Source organism: Platichthys flesus, unplaced genomic scaffold (genome assembly GCF_949316205.1).
Source record: "Platichthys flesus unplaced genomic scaffold, fPlaFle2.1 scaffold_43, whole genome shotgun sequence".
Taxonomy (NCBI): domain Eukaryota; kingdom Metazoa; phylum Chordata; class Actinopteri; order Pleuronectiformes; family Pleuronectidae; genus Platichthys; species Platichthys flesus.
The window spans coordinates 53,545-67,795 of NW_026910026.1; the positions used below are offsets into that span (position 1 = coordinate 53,545).

The window sequence follows — 14,251 nt, forward strand, 5'->3', positions numbered from 1 at the left end:
TAAAAAAATTTTTTTGTAAATAAATTGAGCTTTTTGACTTTATGCCATTAACTACATGTTTTTTATTTTAATTGTCGTTATTTGTAATAAACCATGTAATAACTATGAATTGAGTTTTAATATATACAATAAATTGAGCTTTTAAATTTATGCCATTAACTACATATTTTTTTATTTATTTGAGTTGTCCATGTGTTGTTATTGTAATAAGCCCTGTAATAACTTGTAATTAGATTTTTTTAATACATAAAACTTAATTGAGTTTTAATTTTATGATTTTTTTAAAAAAGATTTCTATTTTTTTCTGGTTAGAAAGTATTACATTTTAGGTTTAGGCAAGGGTCAAGTGTGGTTAGGGTTAGGGCTAGAATTCCTGGTTAAGGTTAGGCATGGGTTAAAAAATGGTTAGGGTTAGGGCAATAGTAACTGGGACTTAGGTTTAGGCATAGATTAAAAAATGGTTAGGGTTAGGGCAATAGTAACTGGGACTTAGGTTTAGGCATAGATTAAAAAATGGTTAGGGTTAGGGCAATATGCCATGTCAGGGCCTTATTTAGTCTAATAAGTCATATTTAAGCCAATTGGCTCCTTCGTATCAAGGAGAAAGATCCATCTTCTCTCCACTTTTTTCCGTTCCATATCTGTCCAAGTGGAATGATGTTGGAGGCCAGCTATCCTAACTGATTCTGGTCCATGTGATATAAAATGTTTTACCAGAGGAGTATTTGTGTTTATCTTGTGTCTCAGATTATATCTATGCTGTGTCATTCTTGTGGCAATTGAATTTTTGGTTTCCCCTACATATTGTTTTCCACATTTTTTACAGAATATGACGTACACGCAATTAGACGTCTGTGGTGTGAATTGTTGTTTAATAATAAAATTTGTCTTGGTGTGCATGTTTCTGACAAAGTTAAGCTTGCAAAACACTTGCAATAAAATCTTGTTTGTCTTCTGATGTAATGGTGTAAGTGTTGCTTTAACCAATAGATCTTTTAAGTTTTTATTCCTCCTATAGGCCGAAATGACTTGGAAACTTTCCAGTAGTCCCTGGTCTTGAATCATAGTTTTAAAATTGTCCTTAAGTTTATTATTCATTACTCTACTTATGGTAGAAAATGTTGTAATCAGAGGAATCATGTTTGTGTCTATTTTTGGTTTTTGTTCTTCATAGTTTTTTAAACAGTGTCTTAGAAATGATCTGGAATATCCCCTATGTCTTAAAGCACTGAACAGTAGTTTGACTGCTGTTATGAAATCCGAACTACGTGTACATATTTTGCGGAATCTCAACAGCTGTGATTTTATTAATCCCCTGTATGTGTGTGTAGGATGAAAGCTCGTTTTAAAGAGCAGTGCGTGTGTGTCCGTGTCCTTAAAATGAACCTTGATGTCCAATTTGTGTGTGTGTGTGAATGTTGGTCCTTTAAATGTTGTAGTGTCTAGAAAGTCCACCGAATGATCATTTGAAACATACTTCAACGTAATAGAAGCATCGTGTGTATTCAATATTTTAATGAATTCATCAAAATTCTCCCTAGAGTAGGTCCAAATCCCCCAAATGTCGTCCAAATATCTATAATAATGGAGTGGCTTTTTGGGGCATTTTGCCAGGGCTTTCTCCTCCCAATCCGCCATAAAAATGTTGGCATAGGCCGGTGCGAATTTTTTCCCCATTGCCGTACCTTTAACTTGTAAATAAAATTGTCCGTTAAACTCAAAATCATTTTTGGTAAGGTTTATTTCCAGTAGTTTTAATAGCGCCTGATCCGGCCTTTTGATATTAGGATACTTTGTCATTATGTTTCTTACAGCCAATAATCCAGCCTGGGTGTCAATATTTGTATACAGGCTGTCTATATCTATGGTGAAAAATGATGAATTTTGAGGGATTTGTAGATTTTTTACAATGTCTATAAAGTGATATGTGTCTTTGATGTATGATGGATGTTTGATTGACAAGGGATTGAGATGATAGTCAATATATTCTGCTGTTTTATAGGTTTCGCTTCCACAGTCAGAAACAATAGGCCTGCCTGGAGGCACTTCGAGTGGTACAGTCCACGTTTGTGGATCCTTATGAATTTTTGGGAGCATATAAAATCTCCTAGCTCTTGGCTGGCACTCCCCTTTTAAATACTGTTTTTGTCTACTATTTATATATTTTTTCTTATGTAACTCATTTAAAATATTATGAACCACAGGTATTGTTTTCAAATATATGGGTTCTTTCAGTTTCTTATAATATGTTGTATTATCTAATTGCCTATGGGCCTCCATTATATACTGCTCTCTTCCCAATATAACTACCACACTGCCCTTGTCAGCGGGTTTAATAATAATGCTTTTGTTTTGACTCAGTTGTCTAATAGCCTTTATTTCATCATATGATAAATTACCCTTTTCTTTGAAATGTTTAAAATGTGTTTTAAAAGTGTCTTGGTCTTTTTGGATTAATAAGTTCACCTGTGGTGGAACCTTGTCAGGTGGTGGTGTCCAAATTGAAGGGGCCATGTAAGGCAGAAGATTTTTGGGCTGTGATTCTTTAAAATATGAGGCCAACTTTATTTTCCTATGGTAATTTTGGATATCTGTTTCTAATTGTCTCCTCTGATTTTTGTTTATATTAACCGTGGGTATAAAGGTCAAGCCTTTGTTTAAAAGATCCAGTTGTGGCTTTGACAGGATAAAATCTTTTGCCAATACTAACACATTTTGTGAAGTACGAGATGCCAAACTGTTAACCCCCTCCTTTAAAAGGCTCGTGGGGCCTTGAAGTTTAAAATGGTGGACCAGTGGACCAACATCGCCTCAGCGGTTGCCTTGGTCCAGTGAATATGGTCCTTCTCTGTGAAGAACAATTTGTCCTCCAGTTTACTGAGGTACGGCATGTTCTTGTGGATGTGTTCGTTGAGCGTACGTAGGCAGCTTAGCTCTGAACCCGGCAGAGCTGTAGAAAAATTTATAAGCGGAATCCAAATTTCCGAAAAGGGAAATTGCAATTTAGCGGATCTTAATGCCGACTGCATCTGTTTGACAGAGGTGTTCTTGGCCTTCTGACCCCTGCAATTCAGTCCAAATGCTAAGATAACTTTTTCCACCACAGTTTTGCACGTAGCTTTTGCTATAATGGCCTGAGCATGGCGGAAGTTGGCCCCTGGGTAGCTCTCAATCTGCAGGTCCGGAATTGAAAAGGGCGGTATCCTAGACAGATTTGAGTCCCCCAGGATGAGCCACTTCTTGGACACAGTCAACTCCCAATCCATTAATTTCCTGTCCGTAATCATGTGTCTCGTCACCATAAATGTTGGTGGGTCGGGTGATGGAGTCAGATCTAGTAACAGATCTTCCACATCACTATTTTCTGGTGATGTGTCACCTTGGGGAACCGGAAGTCGGTGGACCATTGCTGAGACCTGTATGTCCCTACTAACTGTTTGTGTGTTAGGCACTCTTTCAGGAATCAGGTTTGGGGTTATGTCTGCTCTGATCCCATCATTGGCCTCAAGTGGTGAGTCCTCCAACAATGGTCGAGTCCTCCGTCTTGAACGGAGAGGTATTGAAGAGTCATCACTCTCTTCAATATCCAATGCCGAGCTATCTTCTGACATAACGCAGGTATTTATTCTGACACCTCTGTGTTTTGTCCTCCGTTGTCTGGGGGACCGCTGGGCCGCCGGCACAGCCGTGACCGCTGGCCAGTCCGTCCCTGTGTCATTCCTGTCTGTCACTGTGTCAGGTAGGATGTGTCGTCTTGGGGCCTGTGCCACCACTTGTTCAGTTCGTTGCGGTGTTTGTTGCATCATTCGTACCGGTGCAGGCTGTTCTGTGTCTGATACAGCCTGCCCGTTCTCGTAAGTCGTGAGCAGCGCCTCTGCGTGGTCTATCACCTCCTGTGTGATTCTTGATAGGTTTCTGCGGGCCCATTTAGTGGCCACCTGGAAGGCTGTTTTCCAACCAGGGGTCAGATCGCCAGAGATGTCTTTGATGGCTGTTTCCAGGCCATCTATGTAATGCTGCTCAAGAATGAGAAGAGTGTTATAACCCCAATTCTTGGCATTGCCCATTATCAAGTCTAATGTATTAGGAGTGGGTGCCGCTGGTTTAATCATTGTTGTCAAGGTTTCAACCATTCGAGAAATCATTTGGGGTTCCGCTTTCCCCGGTTTTACTGCCACATTCTGCAGATGATGCACTTGTTTAATAACCAAATGCATTTTTCGAACCAGTTTGCCAAAAGCTGGGTCGCTGGGTATGTGTGCATTGTGATTATTTTGCGGTCTGTTGCCCCCAGGGGCCGTGAATCTGAAAACCGGCCTGTTATTTTCCTGGCGGGTTACAGCCGCGTAAGTCCTGGACTGAGGGCCCAGGTAGCGAGGACCTGGAGGAGGCACTGGCCGGTTAGGATAGGGGAAAATGATCCGCCTCCTTTTAAAGGTGGCGGAAGGTGCACGGTCCTTCCTCCAGGGGGCTCCCTGGACCCAGTTGCGTTGACGGGGACGACCTTGTCGCCTCCCGTATGCCACAGTCGTCCATCCACCATTATTCGGTTCATAACCCATTGTGGGTTGTCTGTGATATCGCCTTTGGTATTTTTATATAATGAATTATAATTTATAATATAGTAATAATAGTGTGTTTTATTTATTAGGTAGGTATATTTAATAAAGAGTGAAATAATTTGTATATAAAGGGTCAAATTTATGATTTAAATCCAAAACTCAAAAAAAACTCAAAAATAAAATAAAATCAAAATTGAAAAACACGTGACCGAGTCACTGTGTGACGTGCCGCCTGACTACGTTTCGACCCTCTTGGGTCTTCTTCAGGTCAAATGAGGCACGTTTTCTATAAAGGTTAAGGCTTCAAGTCTGAGCAGTGAGGTCCTTCCACTACGGTGATCAGAGCAAGAATGAGAGAGGAGACTGAGGGCTCCTCTATTTATAGGCTGCCCCTCAGAAACTCCTCCCCCTTGTTTCTTCCACTGTGATCCTTCACTTCTTGTGGCTGTGAATCTTCATGATACCGTGTATCTATGAATCCATATCATATATATATATATATCTGTATATATTTATTTGTTTATAAAAAATACAAAATTAAAAAATTAAAAATTAAATTATAACTTATGATTTTAAACAGAGTACTTTAGAGTCAAACTGGACTTGTTTTAACTTATTCATCAACTGCATGTGATTTATTTAAATTGTCGTTATTGTAATAAACCATGTAATAACTCTGAGTTGACTTTTTATATATAAAAAAATTTTTTTGTAAATAAATTGAGCTTTTTGACTTTATGCCATTAACTACATGTTTTTTATTTTAATTGTCGTTATTTGTAATAAACCATGTAATAACTATGAATTGAGTTTTAATATATACAATAAATTGAGCTTTTAAATTTATGCCATTAACTACATATTTTTTTATTTATTTGAGTTGTCCATGTGTTGTTATTGTAATAAGCCCTGTAATAACTTGTAATTAGATTTTTTTAATACATAAAACTTAATTGAGTTTTAATTTTATGATTTTTTTAAAAAAGATTTCTATTTTTTTCTGGTTAGAAAGTATTACATTTTAGGTTTAGGCAAGGGTCAAGTGTGGTTAGGGTTAGGGCTAGAATTCCTGGTTAAGGTTAGGCATGGGTTAAAAAATGGTTAGGGTTAGGGCAATAGTAACTGGGACTTAGGTTTAGGCATAGATTAAAAAATGGTTAGGGTTAGGGCAATAGTAACTGGGACTTAGGTTTAGGCATAGATTAAAAAATGGTTAGGGTTAGGGCAATATGCCATGTCAGGGCCTTATTTAGTCTAATAAGTCATATTTAAGCCAATTGGCTCCTTCGTATCAAGGAGAAAGATCCATCTTCTCTCCACTTTTTTCCGTTCCATATCTGTCCAAGTGGAATGATGTTGGGTTAGGGTTAGGGTTAGGGTTAGGGTTAGGGTTAGGGTTAGGGTTAGGGTTAGGGTTAGGGTTGGGTTTGGGTTTGGATTCAGGGTTCATGATTATGATTTGTTTGCACTGGCCTATTGATCTGTTGAGTAGTGGTGACAAGGTTGGAAGAGCTCCGCTCCCTCTAACGGGGGACCAGGGTATGATCCCCAGGCAGAGCACGTCTGCAAGGACCACGGGACAGAGAAAGGGTAAATAAAGTTGCTGCCTGGGTTGGAGTAATAATGGGCGTCATTCTGTCTGAATAATTTATGGAAGGACAAATAAATAAAAGTAAAATAAAAGACTAGGTGGACGCGGTTAGGGATTAATTTTAACTATGAAAGTGATTTTATTTAATACTGTAATATCATATATTAGTGAATAGAATAGAAAATGGGGATTTATGAAACCAAAAATGTAAAATGAATAGTAGCGTAGTGGCAGAGATGACGCCCCTGGTCCAAAGAACCCTTGATCGATTCCCCCCGAGGCATGTGTGTTAAAGTGGTGCCTTGGGGGGCCTGAGTGGACCCAGGCAGCATGGGTAGCCATAGAGGGGAGAAAAACCAAAAAGGGGGGGGGAAAAACGAACGGGGGAGCTGAGAAGGAAGACTACATGAGCGAGAACTTTGAACGGATTGTCGGGTGGGTGTCCTATGAGTATGATTAGTTATCGTTGAGGCCTGCTGGCGTGATTGTGCCTAACTTAAAAATCCATAATTTTTCGGCCCTCTTTCTCTGCCCAATGGTCCAATGGTCTTCAGATTCCAGACCGGAAATTATGAGGTTATTGACGGAGTGGAGCTGAAAGTGGTTAATGAGGGGGGTGGTCAACTTGCCTTCCCCAATGTTATATATGTGTTGTTTTAGTCGGGTGAGTATGGAATGTTTTGTTTCGCCGATATAATGTTTATTGCAGGTGGTGCATGTAATGATGTAAATGACGTTGGTGGTGTGGAGTGTAAATGTGCCTAATGTGGGAAATGCTGTATTGCTGTGAAGGTTTGAGATAAATTTTCTGTTCTTATAGTGTGTGTGGTATTGGGTTTGTGTTGGTGGTTTGTTATCTGAATATTTAGACCGTATTAGTAAACTGTGGAGGTTTTTGTTTTTCCTGTACGCTGATATGGTGATGTGATTTTTGAAAGCCGGCTGTAGGGTTTGAGTATGGATGAAGTTCTGTTTGATGATGTTATGTAGTCCTTTGATTTTGTGTGAGAAGGTAGATATGAATGGTACCGGGACCTGGGGTGGAGCAATACGGGGAATGGAACGAGTAGGAGCGAGAGACGCCAAAGTGCTGGTCTTGATTTGGCGGAGGAAGCGTTTAGAATAGCCCCTAGATCTGAGACTAAAAAACAGGATGGAAATGGAAGAATGCAGGTCTATTACACGGGATGATATTCTATAAAAACGGATGATTTGTGATTTAATAATGCCTTTAAATGTATGTTTCGGATGGTAGCTAGTTTTATGAAGAAGGGCGTGTGTGTCTGTTGTTTTAAAGTAAACCTTGGTAAGTAGTTTTGAGTATGACAAATTATTTGACCGGTCAAAAAAAACAGTTGTATCTAAAAAATTAACTTGTAATGGATCTATGATGTACTTAACCTTAATGGACGGGTGGTGGCTATTCAATGTGTCAATGAAATCAGAAAATAAAGAAATGTCGTGTTGCCATATTCCAAAAATGTCATCTAAGAATCTGAGGTAGGTGAGGGGTTTATGGGTGCACTTGGCTAATGCCTCTCGCTCCCACTCGCTCAGGTAAATATTAGCGTATGACGGGGCGTATCGTTGGCCCATGGCTGTTCCGGGTTAGGGTTAGGGTTAGGGTTAGGGTTAGGGTTAGGGTTAGGGTTAGGGTTAGGGTTAGGGTTAGGGTTAGGGTTGGGTTTGGGTTTGGATTCAGGGTTCATGATTATGATTTGTTTGCACTGGCCTATTGATCTGTTGAGTAGTGGTGACAAGGTTGGAAGAGCTCCGCTCCCTCTAACGGGGGACCAGGGTATGATCCCCAGGCAGAGCACGTCTGCAAGGACCACGGGACAGAGAAAGGGTAAATAAAGTTGCTGCCTGGGTTGGAGTAATAATGGGCGTCATTCTGTCTGAATAATTTATGGAAGGACAAATAAATAAAAGTAAAATAAAAGACTAGGTGGACGCGGTTAGGGATTAATTTTAACTATGAAAGTGATTTTATTTAATACTGTAATATCATATATTAGTGAATAGAATAGAAAATGGGGATTTATGAAACCAAAAATGTAAAATGAATAGTAGCGTAGTGGCAGAGATGACGCCCCTGGTCCAAAGAACCCTTGATCGATTCCCCCCGAGGCATGTGTGTTAAAGTGGTGCCTTGGGGGGCCTGAGTGGACCCAGGCAGCATGGGTAGCCATAGAGGGGAGAAAAACCAAAAAAAGGGGGGGGGAAAAACGAACGGGGGAGCTGAGAAGGAAGACTACATGAGCGAGAACTTTGAACGGATTGTCGGGTGGGTGTCCTATGAGTATGATTAGTTATCGTTGAGGCCTGCTGGCGTGATTGTGCCTAACTTAAAAATCCATAATTTTTCGGCCCTCTTTCTCTGCCCAATGGTCCAATGGTCTTCAGATTCCAGACCGGAAATTATGAGGTTATTGACGGAGTGGAGCTGAAAGTGGTTAATGAGGGGGGTGGTCAACTTGCCTTCCCCAATGTTATATATGTGTTGTTTTAGTCGGGTGAGTATGGAATGTTTTGTTTCGCCGATATAATGTTTATTGCAGGTGGTGCATGTAATGATGTAAATGACGTTGGTGGTGTGGAGTGTAAATGTGCCTAATGTGGGAAATGCTGTATTGCTGTGAAGGTTTGAGATAAATTTTCTGTTCTTATAGTGTGTGTGGTATTGGGTTTGTGTTGGTGGTTTGTTATCTGAATATTTAGACCGTATTAGTAAACTGTGGAGGTTTTTGTTTTTCCTGTACGCTGATATGGTGATGTGATTTTTGAAAGCCGGCTGTAGGGTTTGAGTATGGATGAAGTTCTGTTTGATGATGTTATGTAGTCCTTTGATTTTGTGTGAGAAGGTAGATATGAATGGTACCGGGACCTGGGGTGGAGCAATACGGGGAATGGAACGAGTAGGAGCGAGAGACGCCAAAGTGCTGGTCTTGATTTGGCGGAGGAAGCGTTTAGAATAGCCCCTAGATCTGAGACTAAAAAACAGGATGGAAATGGAAGAATGCAGGTCTATTACACGGGATGATATTCTATAAAAACGGATGATTTGTGATTTAATAATGCCTTTAAATGTATGTTTCGGATGGTAGCTAGTTTTATGAAGAAGGGCGTGTGTGTCTGTTGTTTTAAAGTAAACCTTGGTAAGTAGTTTTGAGTATGACAAATTATTTGACCGGTCAAAAAAAACAGTTGTATCTAAAAAATTAACTTGTAATGGATCTATGATGTACTTAACCTTAATGGACGGGTGGTGGCTATTCAATGTGTCAATGAAATCAGAAAATAAAGAAATGTCGTGTTGCCATATTCCAAAAATGTCATCTAAGAATCTGAGGTAGGTGAGGGGTTTATGGGTGCACTTGGCTAATGCCTCTCGCTCCCACTCGCTCAGGTAAATATTAGCGTATGACGGGGCGTATCGTTGGCCCATGGCTGTTCCGTGGATTTGCAGGAATTGTTTGTTATTGAATGAAAAGTCGTTATTGTTGAGGCAGATGGTAAGAAGTTGAATAATTGCATTGTCCGGTCTATTGTTGTCGGGGTTGTTATTGAAAGTGGATATGATAGCCTTGATACCGATTTGTGTATTGATATTTGTGTACAAACTGTCTATGTCTATTGTAAATAAATGAGACTGATTTGGAACAACCATGGGCCGGATAGTATCTATAAAATGATAAGTGTCCTTGATGTAGCTTGGATGTTTATTGGAAAGGGGTCCTAGGAAGTGTTCGATGTATTCTGAAATATGGTATGATGTACTATTACAATCTGAGACTATTGGTCTGCCGGGAGGAACCTCATAGGGAATGGTCCATGATGGGGGTTCCTTGTGGATTTTGGGTAAAAGATAGAACTGTCGGGGGCGGGGTTGGTCGGGGCCAAACAGGTAGATTTTTTGCTTGTGGTTAATGGTTTTATTGTCATATAAAGATTGTATAATGCTACGAAGAAGTGGTTGAGTTTGACCTTGTAGGTCTGACAGAATGGGTTTATAATGTGTGGTGTTTGAGAGTTGTCTGTTTGCCTCCAGTAAATATTGCTGTCTATCCATGATGACTATTTTTGAACCTTTGTCCGCCGGTTTAATGATGATATTAGGATTTTGGATAAGTTCTTCTAAGGCCCTGCGTTCCGGCCCCGAGAGGTTGTCTACAACGTCCCCTGGGGGCCGGTAGTAACGCAGGGCCTGTTTGTTCTTTTGCAACAGGTTTATTGTGGCTATGTGTGATTGAGCCGTGGTGGGTTCCCAATTAGACTTGTGAATGAAGGGTGTCTGGATGTGGTCCGGTTTATCATAGAAATGACTGATGATTTTTAACCTTCTGTTATATTGGTGTAAGTCCCTATGAAATTCCTCCCAGTCAAACTGCAACGGGCGTGGGATGAATGAAAGACCCCTTTCCAATAACCGGATCTGATCTAAGGTTGGAGTAAATAATGTGGATAAGTTGAGAATATTTGCCGTAGAGCTCCACCCCAAGTCGACTACAGAGTCAGTATGGGGCACAGGGTTTGAAGTGGCGTTTGTGCCCGGTTTGGGTTTGGGTGGTACTATAAATTTAACTGTTTACACCAATAATCGAAAATGAGTTGGGCAGTAGCCGGCTTCCAATGGATGTTGTCCTTTTCTGTTAAAAAGGTGTCATGAGGGATCTCTGCTAAAAACGGGAAGTAGGTGGCTATTGTGTTGTTAATATATTTCAAATTGTATTGTTGTTTATTGCTGAGATTGTCTGAGAAGTTTATGATAGGAAAGTATATGTCGGCATTAGGGAAGGCAAGTTGAGCTTGTTTGTAAAGGGATTTTAGCTGTTTGCAGGAAGTCTGCCTGGGGTCCTGGTCTTTATTATTGATCCCAATGGAGAGGACCACTATTTTTGTGTTGGGGTTGGGGACAGTTTTCTCACAGATCTTTAAAAAGTGGTACATGTTGGCCCCCGGGTAGCTGTCAAGTTGTAAGTCTGGGTTTTTGTGGGGGGGGATTCTGTTGATGTTTGAATCCCCCAACACCAGGACTGGTCTGCGGCCTTTGAAAGACCAGTCCTGGAGTTTCCGGGTGTGTCGTGCAATGTGTGATGTAGGGTGATAATTACCTGGTGTGGCAATGTATAGTGGTAAGCTGAATGGGGAGGAGGTGGAGGAGGGTCCTGCGGGACTATCGTCGGGGAGTGAAGGTGTGCTGGGTCCCCGAATGGCACCGGTGGGAGGTGGACTTCCGAGGAGGAGTGGTGGTAGGGAGGTCTCAGATACGGTTTCAATGGCATTGTTAGCCTTTAATTGCCCGCTCATCATGTTTGATGACCCTCCCGTTGTGGTTACCGGGGCTCCTCGCTGTTCCTTTGCGCCATTCCGGGGACCAGCAACACCTGTGGGTGTAGAAGGGGAAGAGGAAATAGTGTCATGGTTAATTGTGGAGACATTTGAGTTATTCTGGGTGTTTAATGATATGGATTGGAGTTCTAGGGTATTGTTGTGTGTGTCCGGTAATTGATGGATTTGGGCTTCTATTTGTTGTGTCCGTTTTGTAATGGTAGTCGGTGTGTCGGAGGTACTGGAGCTTAGAGGTAGTCGTGTGGTAAGGGAGTTCCGTCTAGTCACTGCCGGTACGATAGGGGAGAGTTTGGGGTATAGTTTTAAGATAGCTCCTGTCTCCTGGGAGACCGGTTCGGGTCCCCAGGAGACTACTTTCTTGCCCCTCACTGTGGGAGGGGTGGAGGTGTTTGGGTCTGGAGGGGTTAGTCTGGAAGTCGGTAGTACAGGTACAGGTGCCCTCGGGGTTTGTCGAGGGCCCTTGTAGTGGTTAGGGTTAGGGTTAGGGTTAGGGTAAGGGTTAGGGTAAGGGTTAGGGTTAGGGTTAGGGTTAGGGTTAGGGTTAGGGTAAGGGTTAGGGTTAGGGTGGGTCGGTAGTCCATTCAGTATTCTACGTCGTGGTTTGGGTATGGGGTGGTCAGGTAGTGTCGGTTGTAGGGGGGGCCTGGTTTGGGGTACAGGAAGTGTCATCTGTCTGCTGGTCTGATATGGGCGGTCCTGTCTCAATCGTTGGGGTTGAGGTTGTATGCCATCCAGTGTTGTCTGGCACTGGGTGGGGGTGGGGAGAAGTGGTGTCCGGGCCTGTGGAATTAAATAAGGTTGAATTGTAGGGGGTAACTTACTGCTGACTGGTAGTGGTGGGAATTCGTCTTCATCCGATAGTTCCGGGATGGTGGAGAGGGAGCCCTCCAACCTGGTCTTTGTTGTGGTAGAAGGTTTATTATTGTTATTGCTGTTGTTATGTTGCCTATGCCTGTTCAAAATACCTTCTGTTGTTGTTATGGTATCTGGCCGGAGTCTCTGGCCATAACGTTTCCTCGCCCATCCAGAAGCTATTTGAAAGGCTATGGGGTTGTGTGCTGTATGACCGAGGGTATGTATTGTATTTGTGTAATGTTCCTGTAGTATCACCATGTTAGTTCTCATCCAGTTGTCTGTATTGTTTCGAACCTTATGACGTGTGGTGTCTGATGGTGTAGCCGGTTTGATGAAGTCTGTTAATCTGGTTACTTGGCGCATCATCCCGGGTGGGAAAGTGTTGCTAGAAATTGCATAGTCTGTTACCTGTTTGTGGTGTACAGCCTGTATTAGCTGGAATATTTGTTTTGACGCCGTTCGGGTTGCCGGGTCTGGTGCCTGATGTAAAGTGTATGTGGGTGTTGTGTCCATGCCTGTTATCCTGCGTGGTTTGCCATGCTTGCATAATGATGCTAAGTGCGTGCCTACAGACATCAGGGGTTGTGGGGATGTGTTTGTGTGTGCATGTGTGAGCTGTGGTCTGTGTCCTAAACCACTCGACGGTACGGGCTTCACTCTGTTAAAAGACATTTTGGAAAATCACTGGAGGGAGCTCTTACCCTGATGTTTAGTAGGTGGAGATCTCCCTGGACCCGTAGATGGCGTGGTAGCTTGATAGCTTGTGCCTAGGCCTCGCCTAGCTGGAGCTGGGCTGTTGTTTGGGCTGTGGTCCAGTAGGGTGAGGTTTGGGTGCCTTGGTGTCCTGTTGCCACGTGGGTCTCTCTGGTGGTGTAGGTGGAGGTCTCCTAGGTCCCGTAGTACTCTGCTGACTGCTTGTTCCTGGGTCCCCCCTAGGTGGAGCTGGGGTGGCGTTTTTAAGGCAGTAGTCCAGAAGGATGTGGTTTCAGGTGCCTTTGGTGTCCCGCAGCCAGGTGGGTCACCTAATAACAGAAGGGAACTCCGAAAAAAACGTCTCAGTGCAGAGAAGAGCGAGAGGGAGATTTCCAGATAGTTAGTTTTTTTTAAAAAAAATTTTTTTATCCAGAAACGATTAAAAAGAAAATATAAAAATATGTCTCTGATGTGGGTCCTCGTCCCGGCCGGGAGGAGGAACCCAAGAAAAGAGGTTTGTAATCTTAAGTGCAAAAAAGGAAAAAACCGTCCTTTTTGTTTGTTTGAGGCCAGAGTCTACTGTTGGAAAACAGGAGGACGGCCTAGGTAGTGTTTCCTCAGGTGTTTAAAACTGTTAGTTTTTAGAACAAACAAGACCCCATCTGGTCCAGGCCAGGCTGCTTTAAAACCAGAGTTTTTAGAGAGGGAGTCAACTGTTTAAAAAAAAAAAACCCGGGGAAAGGCCTAGGCCGATAACTATCAGATGTTTTCCACAAACATTTGTAGCCTCAGTTTGAAAAAACAAGGCTCCCACTGGTTTAGAGCCAGGCTGCTTTAAAACCAGAGTTTTTTTAAAAAAAACAAAGGAGTCAAATGTTTTAAGACTTAACCAGGCCTATAGTAGCAGCCCCCCAGGACAATCCAAAAATACTAACTTTAATAATTATAAACAAATTTAAAATAGTTTAAAAGCAAGGTTGCTTAAAACCAGAGTTTTTAAAAGATCAAAAAGTCGAAGCTGACGTACCGTTAAGTAGTGTTAAAATCCTGACGTTTCGCAGGGATTCTGCTTCTTCAGAGGATTGTGTAATAGGACTAACAGCTCGGGTGGTTATAAAGTGTTGGAGGAAGGGAAGTGTGCCCCTCCCCCAAGGCTCAAGCCACCAATCAGTAAATGTATGTGTGGGTGGATCTGATG

The 14,251-nt window shown here is 42.0% G+C and overlaps 1 long non-coding RNA gene across 1 annotated transcript; it reads right to left on the reverse strand.

Moving 5' to 3' along the window:
* Positions 1 to 11,280: 11,280 nt before the first annotated feature.
* Positions 11,281 to 13,626, reverse strand: LOC133950586 (uncharacterized). The gene is made up of 3 exons (XR_009920386.1): positions 13,062 to 13,626; positions 12,327 to 12,402; positions 11,281 to 11,540 (listed from the first exon to the last, which is right to left on the reverse strand). It is a non-coding gene; the product is annotated as an uncharacterized LOC133950586 (long non-coding RNA).
* Positions 13,627 to 14,251: the final 625 nt, after the last annotated feature.